This window comes from Euprymna scolopes, chromosome 9 (assembly GCF_053919585.1).
Source record: "Euprymna scolopes isolate OS-2025 chromosome 9, ASM5391958v1, whole genome shotgun sequence".
Lineage (NCBI taxonomy): Eukaryota > Metazoa > Mollusca > Cephalopoda > Sepiida > Sepiolidae > Euprymna > Euprymna scolopes.
Window position 1 is genome coordinate 16,405,560 of NC_136490.1, and position 25,189 is coordinate 16,430,748.

The following is a 25,189-nucleotide window of genomic DNA, read 5'->3' on the forward strand; positions in this document are numbered from 1 at the left end:
TTTTTTTAATTTTTTTTTGGGGTTTGTATTACTGTACACATAGATTCGAAAAAGTTGTCAAAAAACAAATATATAACAAATAAATGTTATCAAAGGCAAGATAAGTTACTTTTCTACCTAACTGGATATATTTTTTGTGTTTTTATTCAATGTAACATGTTTATTCAGCTCGAAAAACATGCAGTATTTACCGATGTATTGGAAAATTCAAAATGCCGGCCGACTGTCTCGGTAACACGGTAAGTTTAGGAAAAGATGTTATAAATAATAAACTAGACAAATTACTATTAAAAAAACAACCGAATATATGTCAACTTATGTCACAGTAACATATATTGAGCGAATTTCTAACAGTATTTTGTCTAGTTTATTATTTATAATACCTTTTCCCAAACTTAACCTCTCCGAGAGAGAGTCGGCCGCCATTTTGAATTTTCCAATACATCGGTAAACACTGCATGTTTTTCGAGCTAAATAAACATGTTACACTGAATAAAAACACAAAAAATATATCCAGTTAGGTAGAAAAGTAACTTATCTTGCCTTTGATAGCATTTATTTGTCATATATTTGTTTTTTGACAACTTTTTCGAATCTATGTGTACAGTAATACAAACCCTTTTTTTATTACATTTTCACTCCAAACAAGGCACATTGCCACTCAGGTGTAGAGGGCTACTATCAGGGTCAGCAACTACTGGGGCACTATGTAGGGACTTGACAAATGGATGCAGTTTAACGTCTTGCCCAGGACTTTTTTTTTCAATATATACAGAAATTTATATACATACAGGCCTGTGAAAAATTATTCAAAGTCGAATCCTCCAACAAGTTTTGAAGCAAAACGCTTTAACTTTATTCTTGTTGCGAGTTTCGTGAATACATCCACAATATTTTGTTCTGATGATATGTAATTCAAAATAATGGATTCCTTTTTCACCTCGTTTTTTATGAAATGGTATTTTATATCTATATACTTTGATCTTTGGTTGATTATCATGTTCTGTGCTAAGACTATACTGGCTTGATTATAACAATTAATTACTACGGGGCTTTTTGTTAATTCTGGCTCTAAAATGGTCTTTAGGATATTTTAAAGGTTAAGTGCTTCCTGGGTCGTGTGTGTGATAGCGATAAATTCTGTTTCACATGTAGAGAGAGATACAATCTGTTGCTTTTTAGATTTCCATGAAATAATAGGCCCATTTTCTGATAGTCTGAAACAATATCCAGATATACTTTTTTGATTTTCGTCGTTTCCCCAATCTGATTCTGAAAGCCCTTCTAATTTTAGAGGAGTTTTTGATTTTCTAAATACTAACTTCTGTTCCTTTTAAATAACGAAGGACTTGTTTAGCTTTGTTTAAATCCTTCATTGTCGGTCTTGCTAATTTTGTGACAGTTTTGTTACTGTATAGCATATATAAGGTCTCGTCGCAGTCATTAAATATACAAGACTTCCTATGATTTCTCAGTATAATTCATCGTCTATTATTTCAGATTCTGTGGGTATATTTTTATTAATATCATTTTCGACTGGTGTAGAGCGTTTCTTGCATTCTCCCATTCCAAATTCTAATAGTATTTTGTCAATGTATCTTGATTGATTCATCGTAATAAGTCTTTTCCTTTATCCCCCAAAACCAGGATATTTTACCAAGATCCGTCATTTTGAATATGTTACTAAATTTTTTAACATCTGTTAACATTATGTCACAATTTGATGCGATTAAAATATCATCGACCCATAAAACCAACACCAGTAGTTTATTTTGTGTTGGGTATATAAACAGGGGTCTGCTGGGTATTGTTTAAATTGTTGTTTAATCATATAATCATGGAATACTGTATTCCAACGCTGAGCATTCTGCTTTAGACCGTATAATGACTTGTTAAGTCGCCACACGCTATTTTTATTTTTTATTATAAATTCCTCTGGAGGGGTAATATAAATTTCACAGTCTACTGGGCATTCAAATAAGCATTTTTACGTCCATTTGATGGATGTTTAGATCATATTGTGATGCGATTTGCAATAAAATTCTGATTGTCGTTAGGTTTGTTGTCGGTGAAAACGTAGAAAAATATTCTATACCGTAAATCTGAGAGTATCTTTTAGCAAAAAATCTAGCTTTGTACTGTTCAACGCCTGATGCTGTACTCTTTTTTGTAAAGACCCATCTTGTAGAAATAACATGTTTATCTTTTGGGAGAGGTACTACCGTATAGGTATTATTTTCGGTCAAAGCTTCTATTTCTTTTTTCATAGCTATTTTCTATTCATCACAATGTTCTGAATTAATTGCTTCGTTAAAGCTTTTTGGCATATTTTCCATGGAATAGCAATAGTCGATTTGATCATCTTTCATATTGTCGACCACAAAAAAATCGGGCCGCCTTCTATTTCTTTTGGGGTATCTGGCGACTTTAACATCATCATCATCATCATCATCATCATCATCATCATCATCATCATCATCATGGATACTCTTGTCCCTGTCATCTTCATTTGTTTTTATAATTTGAGGAAATATAATTTCATCCTCTTCATATGACCGGGTTTCGTCTTTAAAATTAAACGTGTCTGCGAATTTTACACATCGTATTTTTTTAATTTTATTTTTCTCTGGAAAAAATACTAAACTGTCTAGACTGTTTTTATCGTATCAAAGAAATATACCTCTATCGGTTTTAATATTTAATTTACTCTTTATATATGCGAAGCAAGTTGAACCAAATACATGCATTCGGTTTAAATTTGGTTTTGTACCGCAGAAAGCTTCATAAGGGGTTTTAGATAGTGTATTGTTAAAGCACATGTTTCGTATATAGGAAGCCGTCATAAGTGCGTACGTACAGAGGTTTTTGGAGAGTTTTGATTCAATGAGTAGGCATCTTGCCATTTCAAAAAGTGTCCGCCACGTCTTTTAGCAGTCCCGTTTTGGTGTGGCGATCTAGGAACTGATTTTTCATGCTTGGTATGATGGTTAATTAGTAAAAGTTCAAAGTCTTTATTGGTGAATTCCGTACCGTTGTCAGAGCGAATACACTTGACTTCACCGTACGGAGCCATGTCAGCTAAATATTTTTTAGTTGCTAGCAGGGTATCAGATTTGTTCTTTAAAAAGTAAACCATTATTAAATCTGAATGGTCATCTACGAAATTCAACACATATCTATAATGTTCTCTGGCCATCGATTCCACGGGACTGTTCAAGTCACAATGCACCATTGATAGGATTTTCGTGGCCTTCTTGTCTGGTATCTTGTTTTGATAGTTTGTCATTTTTCTCTGCGTACGAACGTCGCAGTTAAAGTTTTTTGTTTTTATTTTCATTCCATCAACTACAGTCGGCAACTTTTTGATATCAGGAATATTGCAGTGCCCAAGAATTTTATGCCATGTCTGTAAATCATGGCAGGTGGTTTTCGATGGGACTACGCTATTTAAATAATATAGTCTTCCATTTTCTTTAATGTCGAATACAGTTCCATTCGGGTACACCAGTTTTAATTTATTTGGGCTAAAGTTCATATTTGCACCTTGTTTAATGGCAGTTTGTACAGAAAATATATTTTGTTTAAATTTCGGGATTAGAATACAGAAACACAGTTCACCTTTATTGTCCCTTAGCGAGATTTTAGCATCAGCTCTTTTCAAAACGATATCATTCACTCGACTGTAAGTTCCACAAAATGATTTTGAGTCTTAAAGTTGGGATCAAAACTGATAAAATCAGATTCCTTTGTAATCACATGTGCCGTTGCACCACAATCGACAAGAAAATTATTGTTTGTTGAAGCGTTAAATGTTCATGAAAATAAGAATGTATGTTCGTTAACGAAACTCTCCACATTTTTAATCGAGTCGCCATTTTGAGTCTTGTATCTACATTGGAAACTCTTGTGGTTAGATCATCCACAATTATAGCAAATAATTTTTGTACTTTTCTTAGTAGAAAAATTGCTTTTGGCAAAGTTGACATGGGCATAATTTAATTTTCGTGGTTTTACGTGTGCACTTTTAAATTTCATGATATTTGTAGATTCGTTTTTTTTTTTCTGTGATCATTTTTTCAGTTTTCTCGTAACTTCTGAGTGCTACCTTGAATCGACTAAAAGTCATGGGTTTTTTTCTGGGTTATCACGGTGGTAAATGGCTTGAAAACACTCGGTAATCCCTTGACGGCCATGGAAATTAACAGACGGTCCTAATAACTTCACCAGACATTTTTTAAAGAATTTGCAGTAGTTTCGGCTCTTATAATATAATCTGTAATGGTTTCTGCTTCCATTCGTTTTAGAGAGGTCCGTTCAGTATATAAAGATATTATTTTGGGGTTTTCTTTCGATAAATAATGCTCTCTCAATATGTTCAATGCTTTGCAGCCATCGTCCAGGGCTTTTCTAATTACCAGTGATAGACTTCGGTCATCTAAGCACTGTATTAATTCCGCAAAGACAGTTGCGTTCTTTTCAATGAACTCGGGGTCGTTTCTGTTTTCAGGTTGTGTTTGAAGTACTTTATGTAGCTTTCGAATTCGTAGATATCCTAAAAATTTCACTTGCCACAATTCGAATTTTGATTCAGATCCATCGAAATAAAGATGCACGCTGTGCCCATAACCTCAAGAAGTGTAAGCCATGTTTAGTTTCAATGGTTCGTTGTTCTACACAAGTCATAGAAAGTGACTAATTCGCAGTGGACAGTTCTTGAGTTGGAATCCACAGAGCAAAAATTCTTCCCGTGTTGACACGAAGAAAACATATGCAAAATTGCTACAGAAAGGTTTAATATTTATGGAGCAATTCTCGTTTCTGATTGGTTGGTAGCAGAACGTGAATTAATTCGATGCGTCAGTTCCTAGCAGCATCGTTTATAAATAGAATCTCCCGATTGTGCGGGATCATACCCCATTATAGTAAAAAATATTGTAACCGTTTTTAATATATAATTATCCACTGACACATGTTTCGTCGTCTACGACTCATCAGAGTGGCTAAATCTAGCGAGATTCAAAATTGATGTATATATAATTATGCTTTTCATACACTTTCTCTGATTAGAACTGTTATTTAAATATTGAAGACTGATCACAATTACGGTAAATCTTATAAGCATCGTTCAGACTTAAATTTAACGAATTCTATAGAGACGAATGCATATACAAATTGAGACGACTGAAACATATAGAAATAACACAATTGTGATTTAAACTCTCTTGTGTGAAAAGTAATGATTTCCACTTAACACAAGGCATTATTCTTCGTAATGAAACTAGAATCCTTTTGGTGACTGGTTGTGCGAAGCAAAATAACATAAGTGTTATAATCTCATTTACCGTCGTAGCCAAAGTAATCGTGCTGGGGTAAAACGTCCGACTGATGATTATAGTTTCAAATGATCTGTGATTGCGTTTGAAATCTTAGCGTGGAAAAAAAAATGAATTCTGCGCCTAGCCACGCTGATGAATTATAATGTGGCAAAACAGCTGCCTATGGAAGAAATATTAATGCTATTGTCATGATTATATATATATATATATATAAAGAGGTATACATGATAAAAAAAAACAAAGATAAAAAGTGCTCAATACGTTAGTAGAGCCAAATATGTTTTAAATTATAACAACCTCCAGTGTATTAACTTAATTTATAACAAATTGTTTCAATAGAAAGGAAAAAAGTTAACGTCAGATGATTCAAGTTAAAATAAAAATAAAAAGGAAAGATATGTTTTATTTCGTGATTATATATGGATATTAAAAACCAATTCCATGTCTAATGAAACAATTTGTAATGAATTAAGTTGATACACTTGAGGTTGGAATGATTAAAAACATATATATTTTTTATGTAAATATAATCATACCTTGCTCTCTTTGATTGAGCACTATCAACGACCCTTGTTGAAATTCAATGATTCGAATCTTTTGATTTCAACTTGGAATATATATATATATAAACTGTGTGGTATTTATGTGGAAGTACCCCATGAAATTGTTGTATTATAAAAAAAAAATTCAATATAAGAGCATAATATTTATTTTAAAATTTTACACAAGGTTAGCAGAACATTAGTGTCGTCGGTTTCGAATCGATATAAAGACACTAGTTTATGGTGGAAAAATATCGAATTCTCTTCAGAATAAAATATATAATCAAAGGCTGAAGAGAAAGCAATATATTCCAACCATAAACTGGTCCCCTTATATCGAATTTGAAACCGATGGTACCGATATTGTCCCAACCTTCCGTAAAATTTATACACATTAAGCCGGAATGAGCGACAGATGAACACGAAGCAAAGAATAAAATGATGCCTTTTCATTTCAAGAGGGACAGAGAGAAGAAGAAGAAGAAGAAGAAGAAGAAGAAGAAGAAGAAGAAGAAGAAGAAGAAGAAGGTATGTAGTGCGGAGAGATCTCCAGAGCGAACGAACAGTTGTTATTACCGCGATACGCGACTCACCTCCCATCTCTCCGCCGCCGTCGCCATAGAAAAGCACGCAACTTCGTGTTCGTGTACTCTTCCCTTTCGTGCCCCCCTCTCCCTGTCTCCTCCTTGTTATCGTGTGCTTGCGCGCACAGAGACCAGAAGCACGAAGCTCGAACTGAGTGAAAAAAGAACGGGAGGAAGAGGAGACGTATTGTGGGGGTGGGTTAGGGTCGAAAGACGATGTACTACTTACTTGGCTCAAGCGTATTACGAAAGAAAAGACAATAATAGTAAAAATCAATAAAAACCTATACATGAGCTCTATATCATAAAAAAAAAATGAAATTTAATCCAGGTTTCATGCTGTTAGGATAAAACTGTAATAACTGCTCGATCTCGGGGAGGGGGGGGGGAGGTATTCCTCCCGGGCATTACCTGCTCCTTTCGGAAAGGGATGGGTGTGAGACATCCTTATTCGTTAGGAAGTGTCGTCAGAATTGTATGCGTAGTTATGTTCCAATCGAGCGTGCCCCTTTTGAGAGAGATTTTTCGACCCTCGTCCTTTTGGTCCCGGAACACGCATTAGGTAAGAAGAAGAGTACACGCACTTAGCCCTTGTGGGGACGCAAGTAAATAGGGATTCGATAATGTACTTGTTGATGAAGCATGTAGTAAAACTTGAAGAAAATCTGACTGCATAGTTACCAACATAAAAAGACGGAGTGTGAGTGTGTGTGTGTGTGTGTGCATATATATATATATATATATATATATATATATATATATATATAACTACGAAAGTGTAAATTTATGCGTAAACTTTAAGTATTTACTTCAACAGTGCTCAATACGTAGGTAGAGCTAGTTAGAAGAATCCTAGAGTGGATGAAACGCGGAATATTCAGTGTAGCTTAATCGCCATATATATTTTATAACTTACTATTTTTATAACTTAATATATATATATATATATATATATATATATATATATATATATATATATATATATATATTAAATTCCTAGAGACATTAGTGTTTCATCCTTTCGGGAATCATCATTGCAGTGTGACACAATTACAACCGGTCGGGAGATTCGAACACAGCCACGAAGCCATCTCTGACTCCATTAGCGAGGAACAAACCTCACGGCCAACCTCAACCGCGCGAAATATCATTGAAATTTAATTTTTTGTAAATGTCGTAACATTCAGCCATAGTGATCTAATGATTATAATAACATCATGATCTACGCATGCGAGCTTAGGTGGCCGATTTTCTATTTCAACTTTACAGTGCTCAACAGTAAGGACCGAGTTTCTTAAAGGGACTGAAATAATTATAACAATAATATTTTTTTAATAACTATATATATATATATATATATATATATATATATATATACTGCTATGATGTTTTTTTTCTTTTTTGTGTATTGATATTCATATTAAACCCCTTATTTCTATTTATTTAAAAAGAAAATACAACTTTGTTATATATGAGCCGTTGAATTGCATTTATCTGCAAAAGATCTAGCTTATTTGCATATTCTTTTAAACATTCATTTTAATTAATTCCCTATTAGTTTTTTCGGTTTTCTTATGAGATGATCATCTTTAGTTAACTATTATGTGTAATTATATTCATGCAGATATTCTACATGATTTATACTTGTGTAATATTTGCGTAAAAAGTTTATAGTAAACACAAACCTCTTTCTATATATATTTATGTATACGTATATATTTTTGTTTAAAAAAATTTGCGAATAAACTCCTCCGTCAGTTTTTGGTCTACAGGCATGAAACTTAATATATAGGGTATTTGAACCCATGCGAAACTTTATATTTGGATTTTAGCCGGGGAAAATCGGCGCAAAAGTGTGAGAATTAAAAAAATTAAATTTGTTAAGCGAAGGTCGAACGACGGCATTCGTGACATAATAGCTAATGGTTCATGTTTTAATTTTTAACTTTGCTGTAAAGATGTTTTCGTAGCTCAGGCATTAATGTCAAAGGAAGAAGTAAATCCTAAGTTAAACATTTGGTTTCGATTCTCGGTAATGGCGCACGAGTCATTTTTTTTAAAACCTTTTTAAATCATTACTATATATCGAGTTCAATATAATATAATAATAAATACGGAATCTGTATTAATCAAAATATCATATTTAAGCGTATTTTATGATCGGACAATGCCAGTATATATATACTAGTAGGCCGCCCGGCGTTGCCCGGTCGTAAAATACGTATAACTATTATATTTTCATTAATGCAGAAACTGAGACATGTGCATGATGTGAGTATTGTTTTTTCTAAACAGTTCGCTTCTTATAAGTAAAAATAAAAAAAATACTCGAACTGAGATCGACGCCAAAACCTAAAGACAGTGAGCCAATCTAGATATACATTGGACCAGCTTAACAGGATCTTTATAAAGTGTTTTCAAACCTACTTATTCTTAACATAAGGAATCTTTCATGGGAACGATTCACGCATGCGCATTCATGAAACATTTGATAAACAGATTAAAATCCGTTGCCTCACAAGTACCAATTTTATTTTCTATTTTGATCCTTGGAAGCTCTTTTTTCGGAGGAAAACCAATTAAAAAGTTTCCTACATGTCTGAATATCCTATATACCAAATTTCAACTCTGTAGATCAAAAATTCGTTCAGTATATAGGTTGAGAATTGTCCTCACACACACACACACACACACACACACACACACACACATTCTCACTTATATATATATATATATATATATATATATATATATATATATATATATATATATATATATATATGGATCTCATATAACAATCAATGTTAGCAGCTCCAGGAAGGTTCCCTTGATTCCTGAGAACTTCGACTACAGCAAAATGAAGCAAATAAAAAAAGGATATATACGCACACACATACATATTTATATATATGCATACACATGTATATGTATATAAACATAAATACACACACACGCACACATATATATGCATACATATGCACATATATATGCACATACACACACATATGCATACGAACGCACATATATATGTACGCATACACATATGCATACGTATGCACATATTTATGTACATACACACAAATACACACACACGCATATATTTATGTACATACACACAAATACACACACACATTTATGTACATACACACAAATACACACACACATTTATGTACATACACACAAATACACACACATATTTATGTACATAAATACACACACATATTTATGCACACACACACGTGTGCGTGTGTGTGTGTGTGTGTGTTATAGACAAGACAAAGCCGGATATTTATATACATAGATTTATTTGTCGATGTAATAAGGAAAAGAATGGGGTATGTACTCTTTATACCAAGATATATATATATATATATATATATATATATATATATATATATATATATATATATATAAAACTCATCCAGCTTTGGATTACATAGTAGGGTAGACTAGACTAGTTTTAGTCGTGCAACTAATCTAGGAGAAGTAAAAATGAAATAACATCTATCATTCAAAACTTATCCCAGCATTATTTCCAGTCACCCTGGACTTTTCCTGAGAGAGTGCCGACGGAACTATAAAGGTATTTTTGCTTCCACCCAGAATGCCCCTGAACTTCTCTTTACTATTCATATGAAGCAATGTTCGTTAAGTGGACGCGTGGCTTTTGATTGCGCAACACTAGCTTTACGATGCACTTCTTGTAAAGGGAAATTCATTTTCTCTCGTGGCAGAAAGTGGCCACCCTCTAATATATATATATATATATATATATATATATATATATATATATATATATATATAACTTCGTGCCTATATGTATGAAAAAGAGAGAGAGAGAGAAAGAGCGAACAGGCGGAAGTGAAAGTGAAAGTAAGAGTAGGAGGCAGAGTTAAAGAGGAGGAGGCGACGGCCACGCACTGACTAAGGTACAACTTGTCAGCGTTGGGAAATGGATCTATGTTATGAACCATTGTGAAAACTACGTTTTTTTTTTTTTTTTGAACGGTGAAAACTCCAAACTTATTTTCGCTTTTTAAATTTCATCGTGTAAAAAGAAACGATGTTGGATTTATAGTCGCGCGTGCGCACGCGCGCGCGTGTGTATATATATATATTATATATATATAAAAATATATATATATATATATATATATTTATTTATTTACATATCCATGCGTCTATATATGTATGTACACACACTCGTGCGCAGTGTTATTGGTGTTACTCGAACCGCACGTTTTTCGCTCTCTACTTTTACCGGCTTTCGTAAAAAGTTGAAATTGAAAAACGTGCAAAGTCCTAGAATTTGGTATCTTTAAATATATATATATATATATATATATATATATATATATATATATATATATATATATATATATATATGCACACACAAATGCGCGCATACATACACACACACGTATATACATGCATCCAAAGAATACGTACCAAGTATACAGAAATAATAAGGGAAAACATCCCTTTTCTTTCCAACTTCGATGACAAAAAAACGGATGTAATTTTTTTTTTTTTAATCACCACTACGAAAAGAATGGAAAGAAAAAATGCGGAAAAATGATTAAAAAATTAAATATTTCAAATATAAGATTGCGCCTTCTTACTATGGCGTGGAAATATATTTAAGTTTGTGTTGTTTTTTTTATTATTCGAGTTATTAAAAAAAACAACTTATACGAAACTTGCGAACAGAATCAAAATTAAAAAAGGTAAGAAACGTTTTAACTTCCAAAAAAAAAAAATGTTATTTTTTTAATTATTATTTAAACATTTTTTTATCATTTTACGAAATACCCGCCGTATATCGAATTATTTGAAACAAAAAGAAAATTAGAATAAAATAGTGAGAAGTGGAGTATGCATTTTTAAAAAGTCGTTTTGAGGGGGGGGGGGTATTTATTTTTTGTTACATAGTATTTTTTTTTTCTTTTGACGATCGTTTTGCGGTATTATTATACAAACACCGTGACAGCGAATTAGTAAAATCTTTTACGTAGTATTCTGTTACGTTTCGGTGTGCTGAACACGAATCTGAAAACTGGGTTAGGGTTAGGGTTAGGGTACATTTTTTTCTACTAATTCGCTGTCACGGTATTTGTATAAATTTACCCGTTTTGCGAGGGGTATTTATTTCTTACCGAAAAAAAAAATACAATCGCTGAATCGTTTTTTATTTATTAATATTTTTTATGAGTTAAAGAAATTCAAACTTTTTTCAACTTTTCTTAACTTAAATGTCGACCATCTGAAAACTGTTTGTTAAATTCTAATCAACTTCCAAAATAACAGAGATCAAAACTTTAGTATGAATCAAACTACCACACAAGATTATGTGTGTCTGGCTGTGTTTCTCGCCGATACGTAACTTTGACAAACATACATTGAATAAGTTTCTTTTTTTCTCTTTCCTTTAGTTGCTTTTAATTAAAAATACACTGAAAACAAACATTGGGGGGGGGGATAGTAATGTAAAGTCCTATTAAAAAAAATGCAAACATGACTATATTTTGAATCATTTTCCGCTAAGCCCTCTATCAGATATTATATATATATTTACCCAAGAAAGTCCAACTAAATAAAACTATTTGAAAATGAAATACTCAGGAGTTTGAAATATATATATATATATATATATATATATATATATATATATATATATATATATATATACACACATGATTGTTGTGATTTCCTAGATGTTAATCCAATGTTTATAAAATAGTGCTCATTAACAAGTAGGGTTGTATTATTGTATCATTTTCTTTATGTATAAAAATATTGGCTACATAGATGCATACATGTTTCAGCTGTGATTTCTTTCTAAATCCTGTGTTATCAACAGAAATCATAGCTGAAACATGCATGCACATATGTAGCCAATGTTTGTATAAGAAAATCATACAATATATATATATATATTTGTTTTTAAAATATAATTTTTAAAATATTATATGTGTGTGTGTGTGTGTGTGTGTGTGTGTGTGTGTGTGTGTGTGTGTGTGTGTGTGTGTGTGTGTGTGTGATGTTTCTCTTTTAGACTCCAGCTCTCACTGTTTACTCGCTTCCCCAAGGGGGCAGAGTAAGACACAAAATTAGTTCTTAATGTAGGAAAAACTCCAGAGCTCTCCAAACGAGGCACTCTTGATTAGGACAAAAATAAAACGCCTTCAGTCTAGAGGGAGTTTTCCTTAAAATATGAAGTGTAGTATACTAGAACAGATAATACACTTTGCTCTTAGACAAAAGGACGCATTGACAGTTCAGGATAAATGGGCAATTTAAGGCGGGTTGTTTTTTTTTATTAAGATCACCGCGTTTCACGCACGGACTTAGTTTCGTGATTTAATAATTTTGTTCAGTTTATTTTTTTTTTTATATCCACTTGCGTCAATGTAGTTTTCTTTCTTCTTTTATTCACATTTTGTTTTTGTTTTTTGTTCTTCGATCTTTTCTCTAATGCTACGATAATTAAAGGGCCCTGTAGACTTGAAACGAAACGTTAGTGTTCAATCACTGTGTCTTGTACTGTTGTAACCGCGCAACATAGCACGGATTTAGTCCGTAACATCAACAACAACAACAACACCAATAACAAAAGCATTGGATTTTTTGTATATTTTTGTCTTGCTATTTTGAAGAGCATTTCCCGTTTCCCTTGCGTTTTTCTAATCTAATCATTCCATGGGGAAAAAGCAAAACAAACCGTGTATAAAAGACAAAGGTGACAGAGCCACATTTTGTTCGCTTGCATATTAACACATACATACGCATACACGATCGCGCGACAAAACGTAGAAAGAAGCAACCTTTGTAAAAGTTAGTGTCTCTAATGATGATAGGTTAAACAGAGCTGAGAGAGAGAGAGAGAAAGAGAAGATAGAAAAAATACTAAGACCTTAAATATGATATGAAAGGAAATTGGAATTTTGGGCAGATCTCCATAATTCTAGTAATTATAGGTGCAATCGGACTCATGTAAAAGAATTTCAAAAGCTATCTGGCAAATATACCCGGTGAACTAAGTGCAAGAGAGATAAAAACCGTTGCACTTCAAGTGTCGATTAGAATCTTCAAAAGAAAAAAAATAAGGAAAAAAAAAAAAACTTTCTCGGTTGGAATGTCCGAGATAACGGGTGAATATCTGGCATCCAGTAAGATGTCCCATCTCCAGCAAAAACAAAAGACAAGAAAACTGGAGGGTGGGAATGAGAATTTACAAGAATACCCCCCCCCCAATGTTTGTTATCTAAATTTTTTTATGAAATATTCGGAATATAACTTCAACAAAACAGCACCAAATTTTGTTTGTTTTTTTAAGAAAAAGTTATTGTTCAATTTTTAGAGGCACGTTCAATTTTCTCTGAATGATCCCTTTGCTGGAAATTTCAAAAAGGCGTATGTTAACCTAACCGGAGTCATTTCGGGTTAAAAGAAGGCCGGTCGAAAAATCACGTACTTCCTATCTACTTGATCCCACCCTTCGGAGAGGGTAATGTTAGACACAAGGACATGTTTACAGGAGGGCGAGTGTATATCAAGATCCTCAAAAGGGGATCGCTGTGGATAGAAGAAATATTAAAATTGGCCCAACAAAAAAAAATATTCCTCTTCCTCTGATGTAGATCGTAACAGATACCACATTTTGATCACTGTCCGAATGAAACATTTATCGCCCTTCAACGACGAGAAGATGCGACACAAGAGTCGTAAAGTCGGATTGAAGAGCCAAATTCCTCGAGAAGGAGCAAGAAAAAATGCCTCGATAGTCCGTCGGCATTCCCCAGTAGGGGCGCTTCAGGCGATTGGCAATAAACTAACCTCTTTCTAATAGAAAGAAAGCAAAGCCTGTGAAGATGGACCTCCTAGAACTGCACGGGACAAACAACATACCGCAATCAATAGGAAAAAGAACATACCGCAATCAATAGGAAATCAGAAATGGCCTTGATTCTTGATTTTGCTGCCAAAGGGAAAAAATCCCTGAATGAAACGAGTTAGCAAGGAGAGTGAGGCATTTTAAGTAAAATTTATAAATAATTTTTTTAAAAAAGTGGAATAAATGCTCTGCTAACAATTGAAGAAGTCATTTTTTCCAAAATTTGTTTCTATATTTTATTTTTTTCATGTGAAAATGCAAATTTTCAAAAAGACCAAATAAAAATCAATTTTAGCAGAGGGGATGGTCCATAAACGTCCGCGAGAATTTCCCCTGTTCGTTTGCAGACAATAATTGGTTAGGTGCACAGAGACGCTAAGCTATAAAGCTTCAAATTTTGTTGTGAAAATGATTTCTTTTTTGCTGGCGAGTGACTATCAACGCCGAAAGCACTCTTTACTTGCCTCCCCACGAGGCCAGAGTCAGACACAAGGTCGGTTTTTCATAAGGGGAAAATCCAGTTCCCCGAAAAGGAGCACTCTGCAGTGGGACAAAAACTTAAATTTCCTCGGTCTAGAGGGATTTCTCCTTTACTATTCGAGGAGAGAAAAGATATTGTGTGATTTTCAGAATAGATACTATGCTCCTAGACAATAAAGGCCGCTTGAGGATAAGGATTAATGAAATGGATGGGTTGTCAGTGGAATGAAGAAGAATATTATGGGAGGATTTAAAATAATGAATTAAACGAACGAAATTTGATTAATTATGAAAACAGTTTATAACCAGTACTCGTTGACGTTGGACAACCATGTTATAGTATGCAGGGAAGCATCCTCGCTGTACTTGATGTGTTAGAATTTCATAAATAATTCAAAACTAATTTTCCCTTTATATTATTCTTGTATTCTGCAAAATCGAATTTGGAATCGGTTCTTTGATGCAACAGTGGCGCCTTTTTAAGTACTTTGAGGGGGGGGAGCATAGTGGAACAATAATATTGACTTTCGATTTTAAACGTTCATTCAGTCCAAAGATCATTTTCTAATCGGTAGTTTAAAGGCTTCAAATTCAATTGTAACTTTCGAAAAGCCACGAAGAATAAACAGATGTTGAACATGTTTTTGAATCGATTAATAATCGATTAAAACGGTTGATTGTGTATACTATCGTCAACCTCCGAAAATAGAAAGTGATTATTAAGCTTTTAAACTGGCGAATAGAAAGAAATTTGGTGTTTGAACAGTTCAAGTGTGAGCAGTACAAAAGAAGTTGTTTCAAACTTAAATAATATCCTTTTCTTTAAAATACTACCAGTACTCTAGTATTTCTAAAGAAAGCATTTTTCGATCATTTTCTTTGAGTTCTCTGTCAATTGATTTTTTCCCGTATGTTATTAAAACCCAGCATGACTTCATCATTCAAACAACATAAAATCTATCTCTCTATATAAGTGACTTTGTCTGTGTGTGGAACGGTTTCTACCAAACTACTCTGTCAACTTTTGGTTTACAGACTTATATAGGGGATTTGGACCGATGTAATAAATTCGATGTGATTATTAGCCGGTAAAACAGCTGCTAAAGCATTTTAAAAATTCGAACTTGGCAAGTGTAAGTCAACTAAACGTGTTACTTCTACACACACGTATACGCAAATAGACATTAATACGTTTAACAACGATATTTTTAAAGTTCTTTATATGCATATGGACTTAGAGCTCAGATGGTAATGAATAATGCTGGAGATCTACGTGTTTTGGTTTCGATTTTAGTTGGTGGCACTCAAATTATATATTTTTTTTAACTGCTTGCTATTAACTTCTGAAAAGAACAACTATTGCTATACATTGAAAAAATATATGAAACTTTATTGGTTTTCCTGGCTGCAAGTGTCCGAAATGATTGAGAATAATCAATACAACAAGGTTCCGTCTGAACTGTCACATTTTACGATGCCAGAAAGCAACTTTGGTAAAGTGCTTCTCAGTGCTATCAAAGTGACAGCAAGAGCGTTTAATTTCAAGTGGTTAATTAGTGCGTACCTCTCGTAAGATCTATTCCTCACCGCGACTTTCTTTATTTTTTCTTTTGTAATTACTTAAGGATTTCTAATTTTTCGAATATAAAAACGAAATTTGGAAAACTGATTTAAGTTTTATGAGTGGGGTTCAATTCACGACGTAACTTTATTTTTAAATATTGACTCCTTCGCACCTCCAAGTTAGGTTCTTTGTTTTGTCGTTACGATATTGCTTCAGATCCTTGACTTTTATAAAAAACAAAAAACAAAACAAAAACAATTTGTTCGTCCCGAAGAGCCATTGTGATTGAATTGTATGGGGTTACCATGATAGAAACCGGATTTATAGCATGGCCAACCTGTATGGGAAGCTGGTCAGTAAGTTTTTGAAACATGTTAGCCTGACCCCCCCCCCCATCCCCCCGTTCTCTCTGGACTAATTTTTGTTGAGATTTATAAGCTTTTCGTCTGCTTATGAAATTTGTCGAAATCGAAAAAACAGTAAATTACTGTAATCTTGTGGGTGGAGGGTAGACTTAGATGAGACGATAAAAAATAAAAAAAAATAAAAATAAATTCTGCCCACCAGCCCCACCACCCCCACCCGAAGAAACAGAAAAACAAATTCGAATTTTTCAAATCACTTTTTTTTTTTTTTCTTTTTTTGTTAGTAGTCGGAAAACCATCCTTTGTTTATATGATTTTTAGAATCGAAAAATATTTACAAATATTTCACACCGCTGGGAACGCACGGCGATAAGTGACTGTGAACGCAAGTCTTTCGTTGTGTATACAGTCACCGTATGTAGGAGAGGCGGATAATACGAATGCTCTCGGCGATTTTTCCTCTCAGCCCCCAAATCAACAGAGACTATTCCTGTAATGACCTGTTACCTGTTGATTGCAGTATAAAAGTTGGCCTTGCGCAATTCTAGGAGGCCCACCCTCCCAGGCTTTGCGTTCTCTCTTAAAGAAGGGGATTGTTTTTGCTAACCGCTTGGGACGCCTCTACCGGGGAATTCTGACGGGACTGCGCAGGCATTTTTTGCGGGGTCAGAATGCTCCTGCTCTGGAGCACTGACTTTTCAATTCCATTTTCCGACTCTTGTGTCACATTTCTCGCGGTGGGACAGAAATAAATAACACGAACGCTATGGTTAGTAAAAAAACTAAACAAACAACAACAAAAAAAAAAAAAAATCGAAGCCCCTTTAAATGCTGCAGCAACGATGAGAATTTGCCAATTCCCATGTCGTTTCACCTTTGAAAATGTGGCGTGGGGGAGGGGGTCATATTCTCATGTTCGTTTTTCTTTTTTTGTTGTTGTTTTTTTTACTAGTGGGGGATACTCGGCTTTGCCCGAGCGTAAAATACGTTTAAATATGATATTTTAATTTGTCTAGATTTTGTCAAAAGTAAAAAAAAAAAAAAAAGAAGCATTTGTGTGCCATCACCTAGAATCGAACCCGAAACTATAGCATTCAAAGCTGTTGACGTTATCATTGTACCAACGTGACATGCACACATGCACATGAACTGATTAAAAATTAAAAATAAACTAATATGAATGTACAAAATGTTTAACGATTTTTTTCAATTTTCATCCATTTCTGACCCCTTAAAAACTATTTTAACCGGCTAAAGACCCCTTAAAAAAGAATGGCCAGTAAAAAATCCAATTATTTGAGGCCACTGGCGCCGCTCAGCGACTTTTAGTTTCGAAGGAGATAAAATTTGAAAATACAGAAACAGACAGACAGATATATGTCCGTTTATATATTAGATATAGAAAACTTTTATTACCCTGCCTGTAACGTTTTTTGTGCTTATATAATAACTGTATTGTTTTAAATCTCCAAAACAGCTACATCGTAAACAGCTGATGATTTCTATTCTCTATTTCACAATATAAGTTTGTTTCACTGCTATATACTTGAATCCCTTTTGTAATTGTGAATTTTTCAATTACTAAGTCTGCGATACCTTGGACTTAATATCCCTAGGATATAGAATAAACAGCATTAATTCATTTCATTTATTCATTTCGCTTAGAAATTACTCAAATCTTTTATTTTCATGAAACAACATGGCTGACGAGAGCCTAACGTTATTTACGATTTACCATTTACTGGTTGCCCTTATGTTAGGCTTGAAACCGACGGTACCAATGTTTTTCTGCCCTTCTGTACATTTAAATAAATTATATATATATATATATATATATATATATATATATATATATATATATATATATATATATATATATATATATATATATATATAAAGATTCTTCTTTATTTAAAGTCCACGGGTTTTACAGATCTGTTTTATTCGTGGTGAACAATCAACATTGGATATTTCCTTCCATGAACTCGTCAGAAAGAACGAAAAATGCATAACGATGCAATGTGGGAAATTCAGGAAGAAGCAAAGAAAACTTACATCGACTTGTATTCTGTTAGCAGCCATTAGGCATTTCGATGCAAGGTCGCAGATTAGTGCAAGGCATACTAAATGATTGAATTATTTATGAACTGTCCCTTTGTGGGTTCTAGCTAGTAAAAATAGCTGTTAAGGGATAAAATTATAAAAACTGAAATTTGGCAGGTGTAAGTCGACTAAATGTGTTACTTCTATGCATCCGCAAATATACTTTTATACGTTTAACAATGTTATTTTTTAAGTTTTTATATGCGCACAAACTTAGTTCAGATGATAACGAATAATGCTGGAGAGTTATGTGTTTTGGTTTCGATTCTAGCTGATGGCACTCCAGTTATTTTTTTTTTCAATTTTTACTTTTGAAATCATTACTATAATAAATACGAAACCATCATTGATTAAAATATCATATTTAAGCACATTTTACGACAGGGAAACATCGAGCTCCCTGCTAATGTTTATAAGATTTTATTTTATAAAACTCTACTGACTCATTTTAAAAATATATTTTTTAATTCATCTTATCAGTATACTGGAATATATATATATATATATATATATATATATATATATATATATATATATATATAGTCTAAATAGCTTGGAGTTTTTTTTTACATAGGCATAACCACTTATAAAGGCCAGAGACCACTCGAAAATAAGGATTAAGAGTGTACAGTAGTCAACTGGACAATATAGTAATCGTTAGTAATGGAAATTCAGTAAATTTGTTAACTTAAGTGGAACGGCACATCAAGAACTTGTTTACGTTGGACTTGAAGGCAACCATATTGTAGTAAAAAAAAATGTAAAAATAAAGAATGCAGTTTGAATTCCCAGAATAAAAAACTAAATTAACTTATTGCAGACTTAGCACTTGCATAAACCGACTTCCAAAAAGTATTCAATTACAAAACAGAATTTAATTTATATATATATATATATATATATATATATATATATATATATATATATATATATATTCTTGTTATTATTATTTACTCACTAGGAGTAGTCACACAAGCCATCATCAAAGATTTTTCTTAAAATATCAGCTACTTTCATTAGTGTTGTGCCTTGCATGGTGTCAATTCTCGTTTGGTGTCAATTCTCGTTTGGTGTCAATTCTCGTTTTGATTCCAATTTTTTCCTTTTCTTTTATCCAGTTTTTTTTTTTTCAGAACTGTTCCTAGCACTCTTATAATTATTGCTATCACATTAATGTCAATATTTCCTATGTCAAGTCAACCCAAGGCGAAACAGTCAACTGTATCGGCTTTATCGCTGTTGAGCTAAATAATCTCCAAACAAGTGACCAAGAGACAGTGCACAGATTACAATTTGCGATTTCTATTCTAATCGAGACAATTATGCATTACAATTTTTTTTTTAATGTGACCTTATGTAGACCCTGTTTTGTTCATTTGAACAAAGATAAGTGAATAAGCCAATCAAAAGTGCCCTCTTCTTCATATACATCCTAGAAGAATACCCATCCCAGGATAAGCAAAATAAATTCCTAGAACAGAACAAGGCGCTTCTGCACTTATTGTCACGCACTATGTTTAAATAGTATTTCAAGTTGAAATTCAACTTTTACAATATATTTTTCTACTTTTTTTTATTGTCATTTCACCCCAAACAAGGTAGAGAGTCACTTAGTCGTGACAGGTTACTATTTGGGACCAGATTTGCAGGGATACTATTTAGGGAGTTGGGCAGCGAGATGTCTTTTCACATTTGAATTTCTACATGTCAGTATAGTTAGGGAAGCAAGGGCCTGGTAGGAAATTCTAAAGTGCAGTAGTCTGAGGGAAAAAGCTATTCGAGTAGAAGGTTTAGCAGCATCTAGGGACCTCTACAGTGTAGGAGTGGGATTTTATTGCTTACCAGGTTTGTCGCAGGTATTGTCGTCGAGGGAATACTAGTGCTTTGAGTTTGTAGAAGCACTTGCCATTGAAATACTTGAAGAAACAGGGACAAGGATGCCATGTTTTAGCGATGGGATAGAGATTAGAGTTTACTTGATAGTCTAGGAGTGAGAGACTAATGGCAGATGCACCAGCTCAGTTGTGACAATAATACTCCATGCATGGGTGAACCGTGGCCTTGAAGAGATTCAGCCTACTCTCAGGCAGCACAGTAGAGAGATCCCACCTACATTAATTAAATTGTTAGTTGAAAGTAGAATCATAGTTGCAAAATACCCGTCCCTCTTCATGTAAAGAGTGGCTTTCTAAACAGTAACGTTATTATTTCAACACACCACAATAAGTGCATAAGTACTCAGAACAGTATTCCACCGTTTTTATGCCCCTTTACAAAGATTAAAACCAATATATATATATATATATATATATATATATATATATATATATATATATAAACTTTATCTTTAGAATCTTTATTCCAATTTTGATCAAAATCCATTACGTCATTTTCATTGAAAATATCTGAAGTTGTAGGGTTAAGCTTAAGAGGTCTTAAGAAGAACCTGAAATTCAGGAAACCTTGCTTAATTGGTGTCTATTGATGATGAACCAAATTTAATGCAAATCTGAAATATATGTGTGTGTGTGTGTGTGTGTGTGTGTGTGTGTGTGTGTATAATAATGTTTCGTGCTGATGCACTCACCTGTGTGGAATGTGATAATTTCTGCAGGTCAAAGGATTTAAACCCAGTCAGAAAATTTATCTTTGACCTCAGAGTACGATATTCAACCCCCAGGCCACCAAGAATTATCATGGGTAAGAAAAGAGAATTAAGTTCTCTCTATAATGTCGAGCCAAGCAGACAAATGCAGAAAGCTGGCCAGATAGTGTAAAACAACAGAAGTCGAAACACTGATTTACATTAAAGCCAACAGCTCAATATAACTCGTTTAAAGAGGCCTAAGACGGCTTATAATATTTTTATAAATAGATATGAAATTATGGAAATCGCACCAGACAAGGTATGAAACAACTTGATGTAAGGAGCTAAAGAGGATGACAAAGATTATCATGAAGATAAGAGATGGCTACTGACCTTACTTTTGAAAAGATCGAGACTATATAAGTAGAAAGAAAACAGTCAACAGGAAGAGAGTTACATGAATCTACAATTCTTTTAAAGCAACAATAGGACTAGGAAGCTGTATTATAATGTGGTATCAAAACAGTGAATTGATGGAGAGCACTAGGTCAACGAATCAAACGAGCCGGCACAAAGGAAGCAGAGAATAGATCAAGAAATTCTGAAAAAAAATGCAACAATGGAGTGTATGTGTGTGTGCGTATATATATATATATATATATATATATATATATATATATATATGAATGAATGACAAAAGTCTATATTCTAAAGTTCATGATGTTGACCATCTTATAATTTATTCCTTTAATTCAGTTGTACATTTACAATTCTTGACAGTTAACTGTTTCGTAGCGTAACATTAATCATAATGTCAAGAATTGTAAATGTCAACTGAATTAAAGGAATAAATTATAAGATAAATTATAACATCATGAACTTTGGAATATAGTCTTTTGTCATTTATTCACTATATTGATTTTTAATTACATCGAGCTTCTTAAATAAGAATTGGTATATATTATAAAGAAATAAAATATATTTCCACAGAAATATATATATATATATATATATATATATATATATATATATATATATATATATATATATATAGGACTTCTGGTTTTAACCGACATTTGTCTGAAATATTAGCATATTAAGTGTCGGGATTATGTAAATTTGTTTATATTAATAAAAATATATCTTTCTCTTCTTTTATTGAGCACTCTTAATAACCTTGTTAAATTCATTCGTTATTACTCTAGAATACCTTTAACTTGGTGTATATATATATATATATTCTTTATACCTGCAGATATTAGTCTTTGATGCTTACGCAATCATCAGTTTATGAGTGATAATTCCTGCCAATCATGAGATTCGAACCTAGCCATGAATCCACCTTTTGCAAAGCCTTTGACTCAGGGCCACTAAACAACTGCAATGAGAATGAAGGGAATTAAGAACTATTAAATGTCGAATTCAGGCGAATACATTTGACAATCAAGAGTGTTCGCACGAGCAAAAGTCATGAACAGTACATAGACGCTAGTTGATTGGCCTAGTTATAATTCTGCGGATAGTGCCCATCCTTAAGTATTCTTAAAGGGGCTTGATCATTATAATTAAATAATTGTTTTCTATAACTACAGACACTAGTGATTCATGCTTATACAATCAATAAAAAATATCTTAACATTATTGCAGGAAGATGAGGATAAACACGTGTTCTCTCATCCACCGTAACAACACACACACAAAAACACCATTGTACTGTACACACGTGACACAACCTTGATAAAATAATTTTTACACGGAATCGAACTCACAAAAATATTGGATGCAAGCGAAATGAGAGAAACACATTAGTTTTCAAATTCCTAAGATATCACATGGAAATTAATTGAAAAAAGGGAAATCTTTAAAAGGAGTGGGTGGGAGGGAGGGGGGTTAATTGTTTTTTGTTTTTTTTTTTGTGTGTGTGTGTGTAATATGCTTTCCCCTCCCTACCTGCTTTTAAAGTTGGATTTAGATCCATGTATGTTTCAATAGAACGTTTTACGAACACGTTTTTTGTTTGTTTGTTTTTTTTTGTTGTTTTTTTTTTTTGTTTTTGTTTTTTTAAGTAGCAGTGCTAAGCAAAGCAAAAGATAATTGAAGCAGTGACGATCGTAAGAAAAACATTGACAAAGACAGACAGATCGATTATTGATTGATTGAATACTCAATGATTTAACAGATAATTAAGTTGAGAGATAAGTATGATTATTAGAACGCAACGCTGTATAGATAGATAAGAAAGGATCCAAACTGCGGAATGAGTTGAATGGAGTATCTGTTCTGTCTTCGGTTAGAGGAGGAGAAAACTTTTCGTTACTAACAAATTTTTTTACTGAAATTCAAATGCTGCTTTTTCGCCCACATTAAAAACAATCGTTATGCGTAACTTCGCCATCGTGGAGAGAAGGAACACGAAATAAACAATAAATTGAAAAGATATTTTTAAAATTGCAATACATCATTAGTTATCATTCCAAACGAGAAGATGTATTTAATTCACACTCATATTTTATTTGTATTTTTATAAAATACATCTTACACATTGAATAGCGGAAGCATACCAAACAACTCATCAGAGACAAATATATATATATATATATTAAAGAAGTTCAAAAGTATTGATAAAGTGAACTTAAAACGAATCTTAAAAAAAAAAAAAAGAAAGATCAATACTATCTAGAGCTTTATAAATATTTATCCTGTAAAATTTACAATGATCTACACAAATGCAATTATGTTTCAGTAACTTTGTGTTTCATTAGGGACAAAACGTAATTGCATTTGCAGCGGTCGTTTTAAATGTTGATATATACATGTGTGTGAGTAGTGGACACCGTCAGTTTCTTAATTTGTTCACAAACTCTTTTAGGACCTTTTCCTTTCTTTTTTTAGGTAAACCCTACATAACCAGATATTCTATGAAACTACATTAACCAGACTTCTTAGATAACTATATTTCATTTTGATCAAAGAAGGTACAACGTTTACAAGTTGATTTCAAGTTTTACGATATCTTTTTTTTTATTAAATTGTGAGGTGAAAGTGCAGACTAGTTATAAAGCACTCTAACCTCCATATGTTAAAAATGGGTTTCTAAATGATAACATTATTCTTTCAACACGGTAACTTTTCTGCATCAGTACCATAATAACTATTGTATAAGATTAATTGAATGTAAGTTTCTGTTTAATATATAGCGGATGGGGGAGGAGGGCATACTTTTTCTAACATTAACAGTACTAATCGATAATGATAAATTTACGATAACAGACTAAGATAGAAAGCAAATATATTTGTCAACAATTTATCTAAATAATTTGCCGAATTAAAAGTGAAGTTTAAAAATATATAAGGATAAGGAATAAAAAATTCTAATAAAAAATACTTAGAAAAAAAAACTTTTTTACATTGACTTTTCTTTAAGTTTCTCACGAGAAAAATAAAGAACAAAAATAATTTCAATATGAAATAAAAATAACTTTTTTTAAAGATTAAACTGAAATCAATAATAAATATCGATCCAATCACTTTTATGCACTCAATCCAAGAATTGTTTCCAGAAGTATGATATCGACCTATTGAAAATGACCAACCAGATTTACTCCATACTTAGGAATTTACTTTTTCCTTCCAAGGGAAAACGCATCAACATTTTTGCTAGATTAAAAAATAGAAAATAGATAAATAAAATCAAATAATTCAACATTCAATGTTAGAAAAAACAATGCAATGTT

At 32.8% G+C, this 25,189-nt stretch overlaps 1 protein-coding gene across 2 annotated transcripts in view; it reads left to right on the forward strand.

Moving 5' to 3' along the window:
* Positions 1-9,943: 9,943 nt before the first annotated feature.
* The window catches only part of LOC145284447 (uncharacterized), a 120,260-nt gene continuing 105,014 nt past the window's right edge, over positions 9,944-25,189 (forward strand). The window contains exon 1 of one of the 2 annotated variants that reach the window (XM_080133269.1): positions 9,944-10,045. The gene's annotated coding sequence lies outside the window, so the exon portion shown is untranslated. Of the gene's footprint in view, positions 10,046-11,050; positions 11,190-25,189 lie in introns of those variants that run through there. The other variant, XM_080133267.1, reaches the window with a different exon arrangement.